This window comes from Humulus lupulus, chromosome 1 (genome assembly GCF_963169125.1).
Source record: "Humulus lupulus chromosome 1, drHumLupu1.1, whole genome shotgun sequence".
Lineage (NCBI taxonomy): Eukaryota > Viridiplantae > Streptophyta > Magnoliopsida > Rosales > Cannabaceae > Humulus > Humulus lupulus.
Window position 1 is genome coordinate 121,170,574 of NC_084793.1, and position 18,742 is coordinate 121,189,315.

Here is an 18,742-nt window from a genome sequence, read left to right on the forward strand (position 1 = left end):
AACTTGCCCGAAGGCTCCCTGTCCAGCCTCGTGGTTGGGTCGGCCAGGGAGAGGATATATAAGCTCTCGAAGCACAGACGCAGCCAGGCCGCCATCAATGAAACTGCCTCAATGGAGGTCGACCAGATCATCAACAGAGGGTTGAATGATATAGTCAGCGTAAGTCATCTTCTGCTACTTCATCATTTATGTCTGACTTCTTTTCCTTACTTTATCTCATTATGTCTTTAGGGGCTGCTGTCTTTAACTGCTAGCTGGCGCCGTGCTGGGGCGTTGGTTTTTCAGGAAAAGAACTTCGACTCTAGGCTTGCCCAGGCTAAGCAAGCTCTTGAGGATGAGAACAACAAGCTGCTCGAGGAGAACAAGGAGCTGTCCAAGCTGAATGAGAAACTGTGCGAGGACCAAGCCACTCTCACCAAGGAGCTTCAGGACAGCCAAGGGGCCTTGAAGAAAGCCAACGACGACTGACAGAAATGGAGGGAAAGTTCTGTACTTGTTACCCAAGAGTGTAAGCAGCTTAGACTCGATCAGACCGCCAGCAGGGATGAGGAGAAGAACCTCGGAGAGCGGGTGCGGGAGCTCGAGGGGCGAGTGCAGGAGGTTGAGGAGGAAGGGGCCATGAACTTGAAGAAGTATAAGGAGGCCACCCTCCTCTGCTTTTACGACTTCTGGAAACACAACCGCGAGGCCAACTTCAACTATCTTTCCGAGCGGTTGAAGAGAACTCTGATGGCGTAGTGCACCACCCGGTTGGAGGCAGAGGAGAAGGCTAAGGCTAAGGCTCCTGCTGCCAATGCTGAAGCTGGTCCTCCTGCCAACCAGGGCACTCCCCCTAATCCTCAAGACCTTCCTGCTCAGTAGAATTTTTTTCTTTTATTTTGTTTTGATGGCCCACGGGTCTGTTTGTAAAGACAATTTATTTTTATTGATGCAAGGGCAGCTTTTTTACTTATAACTGAACAATTACATCCAAGCAATACTGCTCGCGGTGTAAAAGATTGCCTTATTGATATTATAATGTTTTTATCTATTATAACATCTGTTCGCATGATCGAACTTAGCATAGTACTTTGGTTTGATTTAACAAAACATAAATTTTGAAAAATACTCTAAGTACCGTAGCATGCTTTCACTCATTTTGTTCATGTGTTTACAAACCCTTAGGTATGCTTTGCTATCGATGTACCTTGTATGCCCCCCAAGTGATCGAGGAGCTTTAGGTCCTTGGTCACTTGCCTTGACCACGACCTGTGCGAACATTACTGCTCGATAGTAAACATAACACTTATAATACAGCAAAACAACACACGTAATGAACAAATACTTGTAAAAATAAATTTACAATGGTTGGCAAGAATGACTGGCTGCGCACAGTCCCTTATAATCTCGTATTAAAATGGACTAAACATGTCTGTACGAGTGATCTTTAAAAGGATCGTACACTTATAAGTGATTAGCCATACAACGTGGCTAACTCTTTTTCGAAACTTGTAAAAAGTAAAAATTAATACAAGCCAGTCCTTTAAGAAGGATTGTTCATTGATAATACTTGCGCATGTGTTCTCCATTCCAATAGCGTGGAACGAGATCTCCATTTAAGCGTGCAAGTTTGTAGGTGCCCAGATGAAGGACTTCTTCAATCTGGTAAGGTCCTTCCCAGTTTGGTCCGAGCACTCCAGTAGTGGGGTAGCGGGTATTCAAGAAAACTCGTCGTAGCACTAGGTCACCGACGTTGAATTTTCTTTCTTTTACTTTTGAGTTAAAATACCAGGCGACCTTTTGCTGGTATGCAGCAACTCGGAGTTGGGCTCATTCTCGTATTTCCTCAATTGAATCTAGGGACTCCATCATTAGTTGGCTATTCTGGCTCTGGTTGTATGTAGTGCGTCGATGTGAGGGGGGATCTAATTCGACAGGTAACATAGCCTCATACCCGTATGCCAAGGAAAACGGGGTATGACCTGTCGCTGTTCGATGAGAAGTTCTATACGACCAGAGGACTTCAGGCAGTTGTTCTGGCCATGCTCCTTTAGTGTCTTCAAGCCTTTTCTTCAGAGTGTCCTTAAGCGTTTTATTCACTGCTTCGACCTGCCCATTTTCTTGAGGATGCGCGACTGAAGAAAAGCTTTTGATAATCCCGTGCCTTTCGCAGAAGTCTGTGAATAAGTCACTGTCAAATTGGGTGTCGTTGTCTGAGACAATCTTTCGAGGCAAACCATATCGGTAAACAATGTTCTTGATGACAAAGTCAAGAACTTTCTTGGTCGTTATGGTAGCGAGTGGTTCAGCTTCGGCCCATTTGGTGAAGTATTCGAATGCTACAACTATGTACTTCACTCCGCCTTTTCTCGTTGGTAGGGATCCAATCAAGTCTATGCCCCACACTGCAAAAGGCCAAGGACTCTGCATCTTCTTTAACTCGTTTGGAGCTGCGCGTGGGATTTTTGGAAAATCTCTGACATTTATCGCACTTTCGCACAAACTCCATTGAATCTTCGTTCATAGTCGGCCAGAAATAGCCTTGCCTTAGAATTTTTTTCGCCAAACTTTGCCCCCCAGTGTGATCCCCACAGAAGCCTTCATGTACTTCCTTCATTAGCTCCTTAGCTTTCTCTAGTGTAATACATCTGAGCAGTGGCATGGAATATCCTCTTCGGTATAGAACACCATCGACCAGTATATACCTAGCAGCCTGCCTTTGAAGAGTTCTGGCCTTGTTTTCATCTGCTGGTAGTACACCATTTGTAAGATACTCTAAGTAAGGCGCCATCCATGTATCTTCTATTCGGATTTCCATACTGGTTTCACTTGCTCGTATACTTGGCTCGCTCAATCTTTCCACTGGCACAATATTCAAAGTGCCAGCATCTTTCGTGCTCGCGAGTTTGGCTAAGGCATCTGCATTCGAATTCTAATCCCGAGGTATTTGCTGGAGGGTATACTTCTCGAACTGGGCCAACAGATCTTTTGTTTTGTTCAAGTAGGGCACCATTTTTAGGCCTCGTGCTTAATATTCCCCTAGAACTTGATTCACTACCAGCTGTGAATCACTGTAAATATCGAGCACCTTTATACTCATGTCTTTTTCCATTCTTAATCTAGCGAGGAGTGCTTCGTATTCAGCTTCATTATTTGACACTGCGAAGTCGAACCTAATGGCGTAGTGAAATCGATGCCCTTCTGGCGTTATCAAGATCACCCCTGCTCCCGCGTGAGATTCGTTGGACAACCCATCTGCGAATAACTTCCACGAAGGAGCTTCATCTTGAGGCTCAGGCGCACTAGGCTTTTCGCACTGCTCGTTATCTGGGAGTTCGGTGAACTCTGCAATAAGATCGGCCAAGACTTGTCCCTTTACTGCTGCTCGCGGTGAATATGTAATATCGAATTGCCCTAGTTCGACTGCCCATTTTAATAAACGCCCAGCCTCCTCTGGTTTTTGGAGGACTTGCCGAAGGGGCTGGTCAGTTAAAACTGTAATAGGATGGGCTTGGAAGTAGGGACGTATCTTCCTTGAGGCCAAGATTAAACAATACGCTAACCTCTCGATGGGAGGATACCTCAGTTCTGCTCCGATTAGCCTCTTGCTTACATAGTAAACCGCTTTTTGTATGCCTTCTTCTTCTCGTACTAGTATCGCACTAGCCGCAACTTCAGTGATTGCCAGGTAAATGAACAAAGTTTCTCCTTCGATAGGCTTTGATAAAATAGGAGGCTGTGCCATATGGGCTTTTAGGGCCTGAAAAGCTTGCTCGTAGTCTCCTGTCCATTCAAACTTTTTGTTGTCCCTAAGTAGATTAAAGAAAGGGACGCATTTATCCGTTGATTTGGAAATAAATCTACTTAGGGTTGCAATTCTTCCAGTTAAACTTTGTACATCCTTGATCTTCTCTAGCGATTTCATGCGATCAGGGCTTTTATCTTGTCGGGGTTGGCCTCGATTCCTCTTGAATTGACAATAAACCCTAAGAACTTTTCTGACCCGACTCCGAAGGAACATTTGAGAGGATTTAGTTTCATTTGGTATTTGTTCAGTACATCGAAACACTCTTGTAAATCCTTCACATGTCCTTCTGCTTTTTTCGACTTTACCAGCATGTCGTCCACGTACACCTCCATGTTTACGCCGGTCAATTCTTTAAACATGTGGTTAACCAATCGCTGGTAAGTCGCACCTGCGTTTTTCAGTCCGAAGGGCATTACTTTATAACAGTATAATCCCGTATCGGTCCGAAAGCTGGTGTGATCCTCGTCAGGGGGATGCATGTTGATCTGATTGTAGCCTGAGTATGCATCCATGAAGGAGAGGATCTCATGTCCTGCAGTAGCATTGACCAATTGGTCGATCCTTGGGAGTGGGAAGAAATCCTTCGGGCAGGCTTTATTGAGGTCTGTAAAATCCACACAGGTTCGCCATTTGCCGTTAGGCTTGGGAATAAGTACTGGATTAGAGACCCACGATGGATAAAACACCACCCTGATGAACCCATTCTCCTTTAATCTTTCAACTTCTTCTTTTAAGGCTCTCGACCGATCCTTATCGAGCAGCCTTCTCTTTTGTTGCACGGGTGGAAAACTCTTGTCTATGTTCAGGACATGGCTGATAACTGCAGGATCTATCCCAGCCATGTCTTTGTGCGACCAGGCAAAGACTTCCTGTTTTTTCTGCAAAAACTCCACCAGTGCATGCTTCGTGGTTGGTTCTAAGTTCTTCCCGACCTTCACGACTTTGGTCGGGTCTTTCTCGTCAAGTTGGACCTCCTCTAGGTCCTCGACGGGTCCAACATTTTCTTCAAAATCCCCAAAGTGAGGATCTAAATCTCTATCCTCACTTTGGGCAACACCCTATTTGGTGACTTCATCATCGGATTGGGCTTGTGTATTAATCGCCATTTGCAACCTATCTGGGGGAGTGCTCTTTGCCGTTCCCTTCTTCACCTTTGTGACTGAGGCATTGTAGCACTCTCTGGCCTCCCTCTGGTTTCCCAACACGCGTCCTACCCCTGCGTCTGTCGAGAATTTCATGGCTAAGTGCCATACAGAGGTGACGACCCGTAGATCAACCAGTATAGGCCTCCCAATGACGGCATTGTACGCTAAAGGACAATCGACTACTATGAAAGTAGTGAGTAATGTCCTGGTAGCAGGCGCTGTACATGCTGGGGCGAGTCCCTCACCAGAGAAGCCGTATATTGTTTGGTTGCAGGGCTCTGGGTCCTTAACGGACAACTTCATGCGTTCCAGCGAAGACTTATACAGGATCTTCATTGAACTTCCTGTATCAACTGGCACTCTCTTCACCATCATATTGGCCATTTGGATATCCACGACTAGCGGATCGAAATGTGGGAACCGGACATGTTGGGCGTCGCTACCAGAGAAGGTTATTTCGCCCTCTTCTGACCGAGCCTTTTTTGGCGCGAGGTCGTCCACAGTCATCATCTCGATGTCCTGGTCGTAGCGCAGAGTCCGAGCATATCGTTCTCTGGCTTTTCTGTTGTTTCCTGCGAGGTGCGGGCCTCCACAGATGGTTAACAATGTGCCAGTTACGGAGTCAGGCTGCAAAGGTGGCGAGCGTTGGTGTGTGGGCACGTGGGCGCTTGCTCGTTGCCACCTGGAGCTTCTCGTTGGGAATTTCCCGAGGCCCGCATATATCTTCTCAAGTGTCCTTGTCTAATAAGGAACTCGATCTCATCCTTCAGCTGGTTGCATTCATTGGTATCATGCTCGTAGTCCTTGTTATAACGATAGAACTTGGTAGTGTCTCTTCTCGAAATATCCTTTCGAATGGGAGCAGGTTTCTTATAAGGCACACTGGAACTCGTGGCCTGAGAAACCTCTTCGCGGGACTCAATAAGGGCAGTATAGTTAGTGAACCGAGTTTCATAACGATTACCCTTGGATCGTTTATTGTCAGAGGTGGAAGGCTCATTGTGTGGTCGTTTCCCCCCGTTCTTGCCATTGCCGTTGCCGTTGCCATTGGGCTTGGACCCATTGGCGGCTTTGGCGGGCTCGGTAGTCCCCTTATCCTTGCCTGGGGGCTTCCCTTCATTGGCAATGGCATCTTCGAGCTTGATGTACCGATCAGCTCAATCCAAGAATTCCTGGGTAGTTCTGACCCCATGCTTTCTGAGGCTGTCCCAGAGAGGTGTGCGACGCTTAACCCCTGCGGTTATGGCCATCAGTTTACCTTCGTCTCCCACTGTTTTTGCTCCAGCAGCTGCTCGCATAAAGCGCTGGACGTAGTCCTTCAGTGGTTCTCCATCTTGCTGGCGTATTTCGACCAGCTGGTTTGCCTCAGTCGGGTGCACACGACCCACGTAGAACTGTCCGTAAAACTCCTTCACGAACATTTCCCAGGAAACTATACTTGCAGGAGGGAATTTGAAAAACCACTCCTGTGCGACATCAGAAAGTGTTGCAGGGAAGATCCTGCACCGAGCGTCTTCAGACACTTTCTGAATGTCCATTTGTATCTCAAACTTGTTGACGTGAGATACCGGGTCACCATACCCGTCAAAGTTTGGAAGCGTAGGCATCTTAAACTTGCTAGGAGTTTCTGCCATAGCTATCCTCTGGACGAAAGGAGTGCCTTTTCTCCTATCATGGTCGATATAAGATGTTCTTCCCCCGACCAGCTATTGCACTGCCTGGTTGAGGGCATCTATTTGGGCCTGTACGGCGCCAGGAATCGCCGTGGCCTCCAGTGCTGGGGGGACGTACTCGTCGTGCCGCTCATAGCGATCGTTGAGTACATCTCTCAAATCTTCGTCTCTCCTCTGCTGCTCGCTAGCTCCGAGCCGGTTGAAGACGTTATTTTTCCTGGGCTGCCCCCCAGCGTCCCGTCTATCGGGTTGGTCATCCCTAGGTGGCTGGATTCTGCCTCCACCTTTTTATTCATTCCTCCGACCGGCATTTCCTCTGCCTGAGTCGGCCTCATTATAACCATGGCCATCTCTGAATCTTGACTGGCTATGGTGGGACCGACTGTTCCCTTGGTTGCCTTCCCGGGCTGGGAACTCTCGACCGTTAGAGGGTGGCCTGCGTTGGTCGGTAGGTTCCCGTGCATTATCATGCCATGGGGGGCCTCGGACCGCAGAACCTAACTCTGAGTTCCTCCTGTTACCAGGTGGACGCTGTCCTCTGCTCGGAGGGTTTGGCTCGTCGCCCCTGTGGCGTCTAGGACTGCGAGGCGGCTGCCCGGCCCTATTCTGCCTCTGTTGTGGGGGATTACCGCGACCAGCTTGGGATAGAGGCTGTGCCTCAGGGTACATCTGCGGGACATCGTCCTGAGGTGTCGGTGGATGCTCGGGCCTTTGTGGGCTCGAGGGTTGGATAGGCGGGCTAGGATTGGGACCCCTGTGGGGTGGCCCATTCGCAGGTTGATTAAGCTGCGAGGCAGGAGCAGCCTGATTCCTAGCCAGTTGTAGGGCTACCTTGAGGGCTGCCATGGCCTCCCTCTGGCGACGGTCCATCTCCGCCTGTCTTTCACTCAGCTCCAGGCGCTGCCGTTCAATTTTTTGTTGCTGCCGCGCCATGATTTCGGCAGCACTTTCCTAGCTGGCCCTCAGATTGGCTAGCTCATCCTGCAATACCCCTAGGGTATTCTTCAGCGTTTCGGAGTCCATTTCTTCCTCATCAAATTCCAAATGTGGCTCGTCCTCAGCCACGTTTGGAGGAGGAGGAGGCGAGTGAGATGGTGCAGCGCCGGTCGCCTGTCCAATTTTCTTGGTAGTTTTCGCCCTTGATATTTCAACGATTATGTATCAAGCTCTCAATGAAAACACCAGAATGTTGACCCTGATTTTGGCCAACTGACACGGAGTCAAATTTGCTTGATGTGGATAAACACGTTGGAAAGAATGTGATGAAGAAATAATAAAGAACACAATAGTTTATAGTGGTTCGGCCCCAGAATCTGGTAATGACCTACGTCCACTTAGATTGTTATTGATATAAGATTCAAAGGAGTGATCAAAGAACTAGGGTTCAATCAGTTTCACCAACCTCTGAAGAACAAGACAATATAACAAATGATCATAAAGCAAAAAAGAATCAGATCCCTTTCGCTTGAGCCCTCCTTCTCTATTTATAGGCTCAAGGAGGATTTACATTAATTTGTTACATATATTATTTCCTAAATAATCGGATACTCAGGAAGTCATGGGAGATAATTTCGGATACTATCATAATTGCATAAGATTTTCTCCTGCGTATAGCATGCGTACGACCAGTCTGGTCGTATGAAAAGATCGAATGTTGCGACAATATATGTCTTTCTGGTCGATAGTCGAGCACAAATTCTGCCAGATGTTAGCCACGTGTACTAAATGTTTGCCATGTCATCCATGCTTGTTTTTTGGATAACAGTTTTTATTCACTAAGACTACAAACATTTGAAATTGAAGATTTTTTTTAATAGTATTATTAAGATCTTAATAATTTAGCTTTGTTTCTCACCATATTGTAGTCATATTTATTTTTATTTAATGAGGTTCATGGAAGAACATCTATCTTTTTTAACATTGTATTGATTGTGACAACATTACTATTGTTCTACTTTGACAAGGTTAATAGATTTTATCTTTTTTGTTACTGTATTTAAGTATATTCATTGGTAAACGATTTTTTAACTATAGTGTTAGCTTATGTTTTTCTTCAAGGAGAATATATCTATCTTGTAATTAAACTAATAATTTTGATAACTACCTCTAATCTCAGTAACGTATGTTAAAAATACCCTATAATTTTTATTTATTATTATTATTATAGAAGTTCTGTATTGAGAATATCACTAGTGAATCAATTTGTTTTTTTTTTTTGCCATAAATTTGTTATAAAAAACAAATATAATAACATTAGGCTATAGTTATATATCTATGTGTTACTTACTATTATTAGCATATGAATATGTGTTTCTGATTTATATATGTGTGTTTATAAATAGTAATAGCATAATTAAACTTTTGGTTTGCTTTATTTTGAGTTTCCAAACTGTGAGGACTGTGTCTAATTATAAGGTCATGCCATGTACTTTTGCATATTTCATTGTTTTTATTTTTATAGTGAAATTAATTTGATTGTGAGTGTGACAATATACTATGACAACTTCTTTTTATTTTTTGTTTATTCCAATAATTTTACTCACATTAAAATGGTGTTGTTTCTACAAAATCCCAATAATGATTTCACTACACCAAAAAAAGAAAAACATAAAACATAAGAATTACATAAAAAAAAAATCATCCAAAACTCTCTAGATAAACAAACAATAATCAACCAAAGCAATTAAAATACTAATATGATCAAATTCACCATTCATCATGATTTTTGGAGTATTATATTTATAAACATTGACATGTGGTGGACCAAAAGTTGTACGTGTTTTAAAATTTGTCAACTCGCAAGCGCACAAGTTCTATAATATAGTATAGATTTGTGTGAGAATGAGATCGAACCCAAGGGAGGTGTGTGAAAATCAAAAGAAACTATTTTTTTTTTACCAAAGTTAATTTAATTCTAACCCAGCTCCAAAGATTTGATGATGTTTTGTTTGAAATAAAGATTCAAGATTAATAAAAGAAAATTTGAAAGAAAGTAAATGAATTGAAATATTTGTATTCAAGTTGAGAAAGAAAGATTATTAAGATTTTTGAATCCAAAAAATATAAATAATAATGTTTAGAAGTATATTGATTCCTGTTGTACCTTAAAATTAGCACGAGTTCTATTACTTGGCTCGGGTATAGCTGACAAATGAATATGTGGAAAAATAACCAAGTAGAACATTTGATCTGAGCAGCTCGAGACTCAATCCAGTTCGTACACAACGTACAGGTTGCTATCAAACCGCCTCATAGGATAACATTCCAGTTCGAGACTTATAGTGGCTAGACCGACATTTGGGTGCTCTGAGCTTAATACGAACTAAGGTTCAGATAGTCTTTAAACACCAGCTCGGGCTGAGATATCCAACTCATGGAAACCTGGTTAGAATGCATACTTAAGGATCCCAAGAGATTCAGAGGCTCCTTATACGCTCATTAATGCCCAGACTATATTGCATAACTATCATTTATTATTCTAGATAGCAGGAGTATATTCTATTTTGTTATTAAATCAGATCCCAATGTAAAAGGGAATAGTCTGTATTAAATGCATACCTTATTTATTCACGCAGTTACCCAAACATGTCCAGGAAATTCCCCTATAAATATTAGGAATAATGAACAGGGAAAGGAGAGGCTTTTTTTTTTTTTGTATTACTAAACCTTTGCAGAAATTGTGAGAGAAAAGCAATAATACTGTCTCGTGGACTAGGTGGTTTTTAACCATTGAACCACGTAAAAGTTGTGTGTGTACGAGAGGGTTCTTATCTTTTCGTTACGGTTTACAATTTAGCACTAATATCCCCATTAGATTTCTTAATCTACCGTTGGCGAAAAATCGCGTCAACAATTTGGTGCTTTCATTGAGAGGAAATTAGTGCTTCACAAGTTTTGGTCGACATTCATCATGGTGCTCACTCGATCGATGCATGACAATGAGATGGAACTATTGGTATTAAATGATCAAATCAAAGGTACGTAGTGAAATATATGGACCCATTTTAATAAATATTAATATTAGTCAGGATCATATACATTCATAAATATTAAATCACATACAAATAGGTCAGGGATTACCTCTTGTAGCCTATCAAGTGTCATTGAGTCTTTTTGTATAAATCAACGATCTTCCTATCAAGTGTTCTGAGATCTCACACCTTGATCTTCAGACCAATCCTCAAACACACAAGGACGTGTGTGGGCACGTATGATTCAAAAGGTAGATTTATGTGACTCCCTAGATGTACTCAACATATGAGATCTAGAGAGTTTTGACAGAGAGAAGGTTTAGAATAATTTTCAGGTTTAGAGAAAACTATCGCTTTAGGAAGAGAGTCTGATATCCATCATGCTTCTGAATATCACGTATATCAGATTTATAAAGATATTTAATATAATTAAATAATCTTTATTTAATTAAAATATAATTCAAATTAAAACTAATTAGATATTTTCATTTTATTGTCTATTTGAATCATATTTAAAAAAAAATTATTTGAAGTTCAAAATTCAAATCCCAGGGATAAAATCCCTAATGCTAGGCACCACACACTGTACTGTACAGTGTGTGTCGCCCAGCCCTATTAGGGTTGCCCTAATAAACATAAACATGAGTTCATGAATACTCATGATTTAGACTGATCTACAAATGATCATTTATTATAACGAGAATTAAATCTTTACTTCTAACGACAAGTTTATAAACATAATTAATTCTCATCGGTCCTATCACATATAATCTCTATTATATACAACACATTTACAAAGATGTATATCAACATCAGTAATCCGAATCTAGATTACTTGCATCTCGTATGCTTAGCAAACCATACTAGTAACAATTCATTAAAGATTCCTTACTTTAATATGTTACTGACTATTTTATTCATTATATATGATCTTAATTCTCTCGTACTAATACAAGATCATATTATCATGAATGAATAGGGAATTTTCTTGATATTATTATATAATTAATAAAAACAACAATTATAACATTCAAATATAATAAAATTGTACTTTTATTTAAAACGAATAAAATGTCTTTACATGCTTTTAGAGCATTAATTCTAACAATCTCCCACTTGCCTACAAAGCAAGGGGGACATTTCCCTTAATCCCATATTGCGCACGTGACCCATGAACGACTTTGCAGGAAGTGTCTTGGTTAACGGGTTAACCAGGTTCTGTTCTGACGTTATCTTCATAATAGTCACATCACCTTGGTGTACAATCTCTCTTACCAGATGGTATTTCCTTTCTATATGCTTCCCTCTCTTGTGGCTTCTAGGTTCTTTGAAACTAGCTACTGCTCCAGTGTTGTCACGGTACAAGATTAGTGGTTTATTCATATCTGGAATAACTTCCAGATCAGTGTAGAACTTCCTCAACCAAACCGCTTCCTTAGCTGCTTCACAAGCCACTATGTATTCGGCTTCCATGGTTGAATCAACTATGCTGGATTGCTTAATGCTTCTCCAGACCACAACTCCTCCACCAAGAGTGAACACTGACCCAGATGTCGATTTTCGACTGTCATTATTTGATTGGAAATCAGAATCAGTGTATGCAGTAGGGTTTAGCTCACCCCCTGAATATACCAGCATATAGTCTCTCGTTCTCCTAAGATACATAAGAATATGCTTTACTACAATCCAGTGTTCCAAACCAGGATTTGATTGATGGTGACTTACAATCTCAACTGCATAACAAATGTCGGGCCTAGTATACATCAGACTCCCAACTGCTGAAGCATAGGGATACTTTCTCGTATCCTCTTCCTCTTGAGGTGTCTTGGGACATTATTCTTTGGAGAGAGCAATTCCATGTCTGGTCGGTAATTGACCTTTCTTGGAATTCTCCATAGAGAATCTTTCAAGCACCTTATCTATATAATTAGTCCGAGAAAGTGTCAAGAGCTTGTTCTTCTGATCCCGTAGGATTTGGATTCCCATAACGTAGTTCGCCTCGCCCAAATCTTTCATTTGGAACTTTTCAGCTAACCATTTCTTTACGTTTGACAATGTCTCTACATTGTTCCCAATGAGCAAAATGTCATCAACGTAAAGAACTAAGAAAACCACCACTTTTCCTTTGATGTATTTATACACATATGCTTCGTCGACATTCTGTTCGAAGCCATATATTTTAATTGTTTCATCAAAAGTGATATTCCAAGATCTAGATGCTTGCTTTAATCCATAAATGAATTGTAGCAACTTGCACACCTTTTGATATTCCCTTTTCTTTATGAACCCCTCTGGTTGTACCATATAGATACTTTCATCAAGATAGCCATTCAGAAATGTCGTCTTGACGTCCATTTGCCATATCTCATAATCATTGGCAACCGCTATGGATAAGAGGATACAAATGGATTTGAGCATGGCCTTAGGAGAAAATGGTTCTTCATAATCAACACCCTCTCTCTGAGTGTAACCTTTGGCTACAAGCCTCGCTTTGAAAGTCTCTACTTTCCCATCTACACCTCTTTTCTTCTTATAATTTCACTTACACCATATGGGCCTAACATCTTTAGGTGGATCTACAAGTTCCCAGACAGAATTGGAATACATTGACTCCATTTCTTGGTTCATGGATTCTAGCCATTTCTCCTTTTCAGGATCATCCATTGCCTCTTTAAAGGTTAATGGATCATCCTTGTCTGTATCAGAAACAAGGACATGTGCCTCATGTTCATAGCGAACAGGTTGTCTCACAATCCTCCCACTACGATGTTGCACCGGGGTTTCTTTTCCAGGAATCATAGTTTCATTGGTTTATCATTTATCATTTAATGATGAAGATGATTGTGATGGAATCTTATCAGCTGTGAGTTCCTCCAATACTACCTTGCTCCAAGGTTTATAGTTATTCATATAGTCATGTTCAAGGAAGGTCACATTTGTGGAAACAAATACCTTTTGATCCTTGGGACTATAGAAATAACCACCTCTTATTTCTGGAGCGTAGAAAAAAAAATGAACACTTCCGACCTTTATTCAAGATTCCCTGATTTAGGTCTAAGAACATGAGCAGGACAGCCCCAAATGCGAAAATAGTGCAAACTAGGTTTGTTTCCATTCCACAGTTCAAGTGGCATTTCGCTAATGGTCTTAGATGAGATTACATTTAAAATGTACGTCGCTATTTGAAGTGTATATCCCTAGAATGAGAGAGGAAGTGAAGAGTAGCTTAACATAGATCTGACCATGTCCAACAAGGTCTTGTTTCTTCTTTAAGAAACACCATTTTGCTGTGGCGTTCCTGGTGTTGTGAGTTAGGATAGAATACCGTACTCCATCAAGAAATCTTTGAATTCTAAATCCAAATTTTCTCCACCTCGATTAGATCGAAGTGTCTTTAGAGTCTTACCTAACTGCTTCTCAACCTCAGCTTTGAATTCTTGAAACTTACCAAATGTTTCAGATTTTCTAAGCATTAGGTAAGTATGACCATGTCTTGAGTAATCGTTAATAAAAGTGAGGAAATACTCATACCCACCTCTTACTTGTACATTTATTGGACCATAAACATCGCTGTATACAAGCTCCAAAGGTTCTTTGGCTCTATTACCTTTCGCTGAGAAAAGACGTTTGATCATTTTTCCTTCTAGACAAGATTCACAAACTGGAAGAGTTCCAACTCTTAGTTATCTCAAAGGTCCATATTTTGTTAACCAATTTATCATATCTAGACCTATATGACCAATTCTAAGATGCTAAAGATATGTGTCATCCTTGTTTGAAACTTTTTATCTTTTGTTACCTTGCGGTTTTGCTACTTTAAATAATTATGAATTATTGAACATTCATTCATTTTAATGAAAGTGATAAAGTCCAAATATTCAATTGCATGTCTAAAGAATTTTTTTTAAGAATAATCAAATTATAAATAAAATATTCTAAAGTCATTACATGCAATAAAATTCCAAATTATCTAAAAAATGAACTAAACATTGTTCAAACAACAAGAAAGTTTTCTATTAATAAAACTAAAGAATTTTAAATAAATGGACTTTCTTTAACGCTTTCTTGAACTAGACGCTTTTCCTCTTTTTCACTTCATGATCTTCATCACCAACCTTCTTGAACCGTTAGATTCATCCATCTACACATAAGAATAAACATCGTTAGTGGACCCTGAGTTAAGAGCTCAGAATGACAAATCTCTTTCCACTTAGTTATAAGAACAAATAAATCATATTTACTGATATCACCCAATAACTCCTAAACGGTCGCAGTAGTAATCGAGCTATGTCGTATCCACGGAGAGGTAAAATACAAGTAAAAAGAAATATTAGTAAATTAGAAATAATAAACTTTGAAATAATGTAACTTTGAAAAAGAATATATTTTTTTTAAACATTAAATAAACAAAATCGAGGAATTAGAATCAGAAAGAAAATGTGGAAGGCATAAGTTTCATTCATGCAAACATATATATATATTAATAAAATTGATTCCTTCTACTAAACTATAATTAATTATAGTTGGAAATTATATATAATAAAGCTCACCTTAAAATATGTTCTTAATTAAATTATACTAACTTCTAATTTTAAAACCTATCATATTATATACCTTAGAGCAAAAAAATACCAATGGCAAGATGCAGTAAAAAACATATAATATAACAAATATCCTAAATTAAATTAAGAGCCTAAATTACATAAGAAGAGCATGACTAGACTTATGTAAAAGACACTAATAAATTAGAATAAAAATTAGAAGAAAATAAATTTAATTGTAACAAAGATATAGAAATAAAGAACAAAATAAAGAATCAATATATTAAAAATATAATGTAAAATATGAAATTCACTCTAGCCTTTCCACAAGAGAATTTAGCCTAAAATAGGCATTGTTTTCACTCTAAAAAGTATATAAGAAATGAAAGAAAATTAAGAAATAAGTGTTTTTCTCTCCAACAATACTCTCTACACTTCCTTCCACCATCTGATGCTTTTTTACTCCATTTGGTTCTCTATTTATAGTGGAAATAGGACCCAAAAATGTGTTAAAATCATGTACAAAAGAGTGGGGAAATGGCTACAAAAACTTATGGAAGTGGGGCAAATGGTGTTGGGTCGTGGGGGACAAGGCGGGCATGTGGCATGCTCCGGTTGGCTCGGCAGAATGGTGGCAGCTGCTTTGTTGGGGCGTGGGGAGCAGCCTGGCGACGTGGCGCGCATTGGTTGGCTCGGGTGTGGAGTGTGGCAGAACGTGGCAGCGTGTCAGGCGGCTCGGCTGGAGGCGTGCGGCTCAGTTAGAGTGGCTCCGTGGCTCAGCTTGGACATGGCTGGGCTGCTGAAAGTTTGGGCCTGGGCTCCATTTTGGGCCTAATCTTGTCAAAAATGTCATTTTCTTCATGATTTTTTCAATTTTAATTCTTTCTTTCTTCTTTCTTTTTCTTTGTGTCAAAATACATTTTATTTCCTGAAAATTAAACACAAATTAAATTAAAATTAATATTGTCAAATATAAAATATATGACAATAAATCCATGAAAATATTAATTAAAATTTAATTAATTTTAAACTTTAAGACTAATAAAATTATATTTTTGAGCACTAATCATTTACCTTTCTTATTCTTCATAAATTCAACGATCATTTCAAGCTTGGCCGATAAGATTCATTCTCATAAAACCACTTATCATATATGTGTACATACGTAGCATGGATGGGCTCCCATATGTCATATGCATATTTAAGGCTTTGTAGAGTATTTTTTGTCTCTATATTCACTGATTGGAGTAAATAATACCTAGGAATATGATTTATTCTTACCCACTTGGCGTACTCAAATGATCAATCAGTGAAGCATCTATTGGTGGTGTTTTAAGAGCCTCCATCAAATTCTCTCTTAACAATAATATATCTATATCATGTCTCCAAAATACTATATTTTCATCATTAAGTTTAACCACTACATTGCAGTTGTTTTGAGATATTTTAACTGAAATAAAATAATAAAAAAACAATAATATCATCATTTTAAATGATATCAATGTTTTGGAAAGTAAACATGATGCATGAATGTAACAATTAAAACACATAAATTAGCATTTACTTTTCCACGATAAAACTACCTAACAAATAAAGTGCTGCCTTAGGGTCGGTCAAGTTAAATTCAGATAGCTTATAAGACAATCTTATCTTTATAAATTTAAAACTTAAAATAACTCTTTATTTTCTCTTTTAAATATAAAGTACCGCTGGATTGGTCAAGATGCAATTATCCACCGTAAAAACTTAATTACATCTTTGTAAGTGTAACCCAATATTTCGGATTTCATGAATTAACTTAGAGAGTGCCGCCTTAGGGTCGGTCAAGCCTAAAATACATCACTTCCTCCTATCTTCTTAAGAAGCCAACCTTGGTATTGATATGTTTAGAAACCTTCCTTAAGGGGACGGAAACAAAGCCGCCTCGAGGCCCTATTCATACCTCACGGTGTTGTATTAATAATGGAAACCATAGGTCACATTGAGATGTTCACCTTCTCCCACTTACTATTTTAGATTTAATGTATTTTATTAAGCTAATCAATTAATTCCAAATTAATTACTAATTTATTAATAACCCTATGAATGTAATTAATTACGAAAAACATAATTATAAAAGAGTCTGATTCTATAATTAAAGTGATCTATATAATTACCCATTACATTCATCTAACTTTACTAAAATACTTTTTACATAAAGTTGGTTATCTTAAAGGTCTATAAAAACTATTGTCTTTATTATGGTGTGAGTTACCAGGTTTTAACTAATTTAATACTTAGTAGTTTACATGCAATTGATTTCACCAAAAACAATTCATATAAACAAATAGGACAATCCTAGATAATCATGTTTCTAAAAGATGCATGATTAATGAGAAACTGTGTGGGGTTTCATGAATGGCATGTAATTGACTAATGCATGATCATGTTATCAATCAAACATCAATGAACATTTATTTAAATAAATAAAATAAATAAATAAAAAATAAATGGGGAACCTAGTTCTAATGGGTATTTCTAAGATTTATAACCCTTTGAAAAAAATTAGAAATAAAATTGCAATCTAAGCCTATGTAGCTTTCAAGACTCTCCAAGAATGCTCATCCTCTCCTTTAGGGTTTCTTGCTAATCTTTATGAACTTTGTTTTGTCCAACTTATTAATTAAAAATAAATTTTCTAACTAATTCTTTTGATTAAAACAAACTTTTAATTAAATAACTATTTTTGTCATATTTTTAATTTACTTGAATTTAAATAATTAAAGAATCAAATTCAAATAATTATTTAAACTCAAGACATTAAAATATCTTAACTAACTAAAGATATTTTATTTTCTAATAAAATAAAACAAGATAATTAAACTTTTAAATTCAAATAATTTAAAAAATTAATTAAATAAAAGATATTTTTATAACAACTTAGGAATTAGGGTTTCGGGCACCAAAATGGTGCCCTAGGGCCGACGGCACAAGGAGCTAAGGGCTCCAGTGGGTGGCAGGCTGGCGTGCAAGGGCTTGGCCAGGGGCCTGGCGCACGCAGAGGCAGGCGGGTGCGTGTGCGCATGGGCGCTGGGTGCACGTTGGAAGCCACGGGACTGCACGCTAGGAGCCGTGAGGCTGAGGTGCGTCTGGCATGTGGCAGTAGGTGGAGGCTCGGGCCTAGGCGTGCACGAGGGTGAGCAGGGGCTCGAGCCGTGTGCCTCTTAGGTCCATGGCTTGGGTTCCTCCTCATCTTTGTGTACAAATTTTTTAAAATAAATTTACAAAAAAAAAACTTATGCCCTTTATCGCTTACACAAGATCTAGAAAAAACAATAAAATCCTAACCCAATAGCACCATATAATTAACGATACATCATTCAACCATACATTCAAAAAACATATCCATCCATTCAATATACATATAACAAATGCAAGAAACCCACACAGTATTTAATATATATATATATATGTATAGACTGCTCTAGTACTAATTGTTGGTATTAAATGATCATATCAAAGGTATGCAACAAAATATATGGACCCATTTTAATAAATATTAATACCTGCCAGGATCATACACATATATAAATATTAAATCGCATACAAATAGACCAGGGATTACATCTTGTAGCCTATCAAGTGT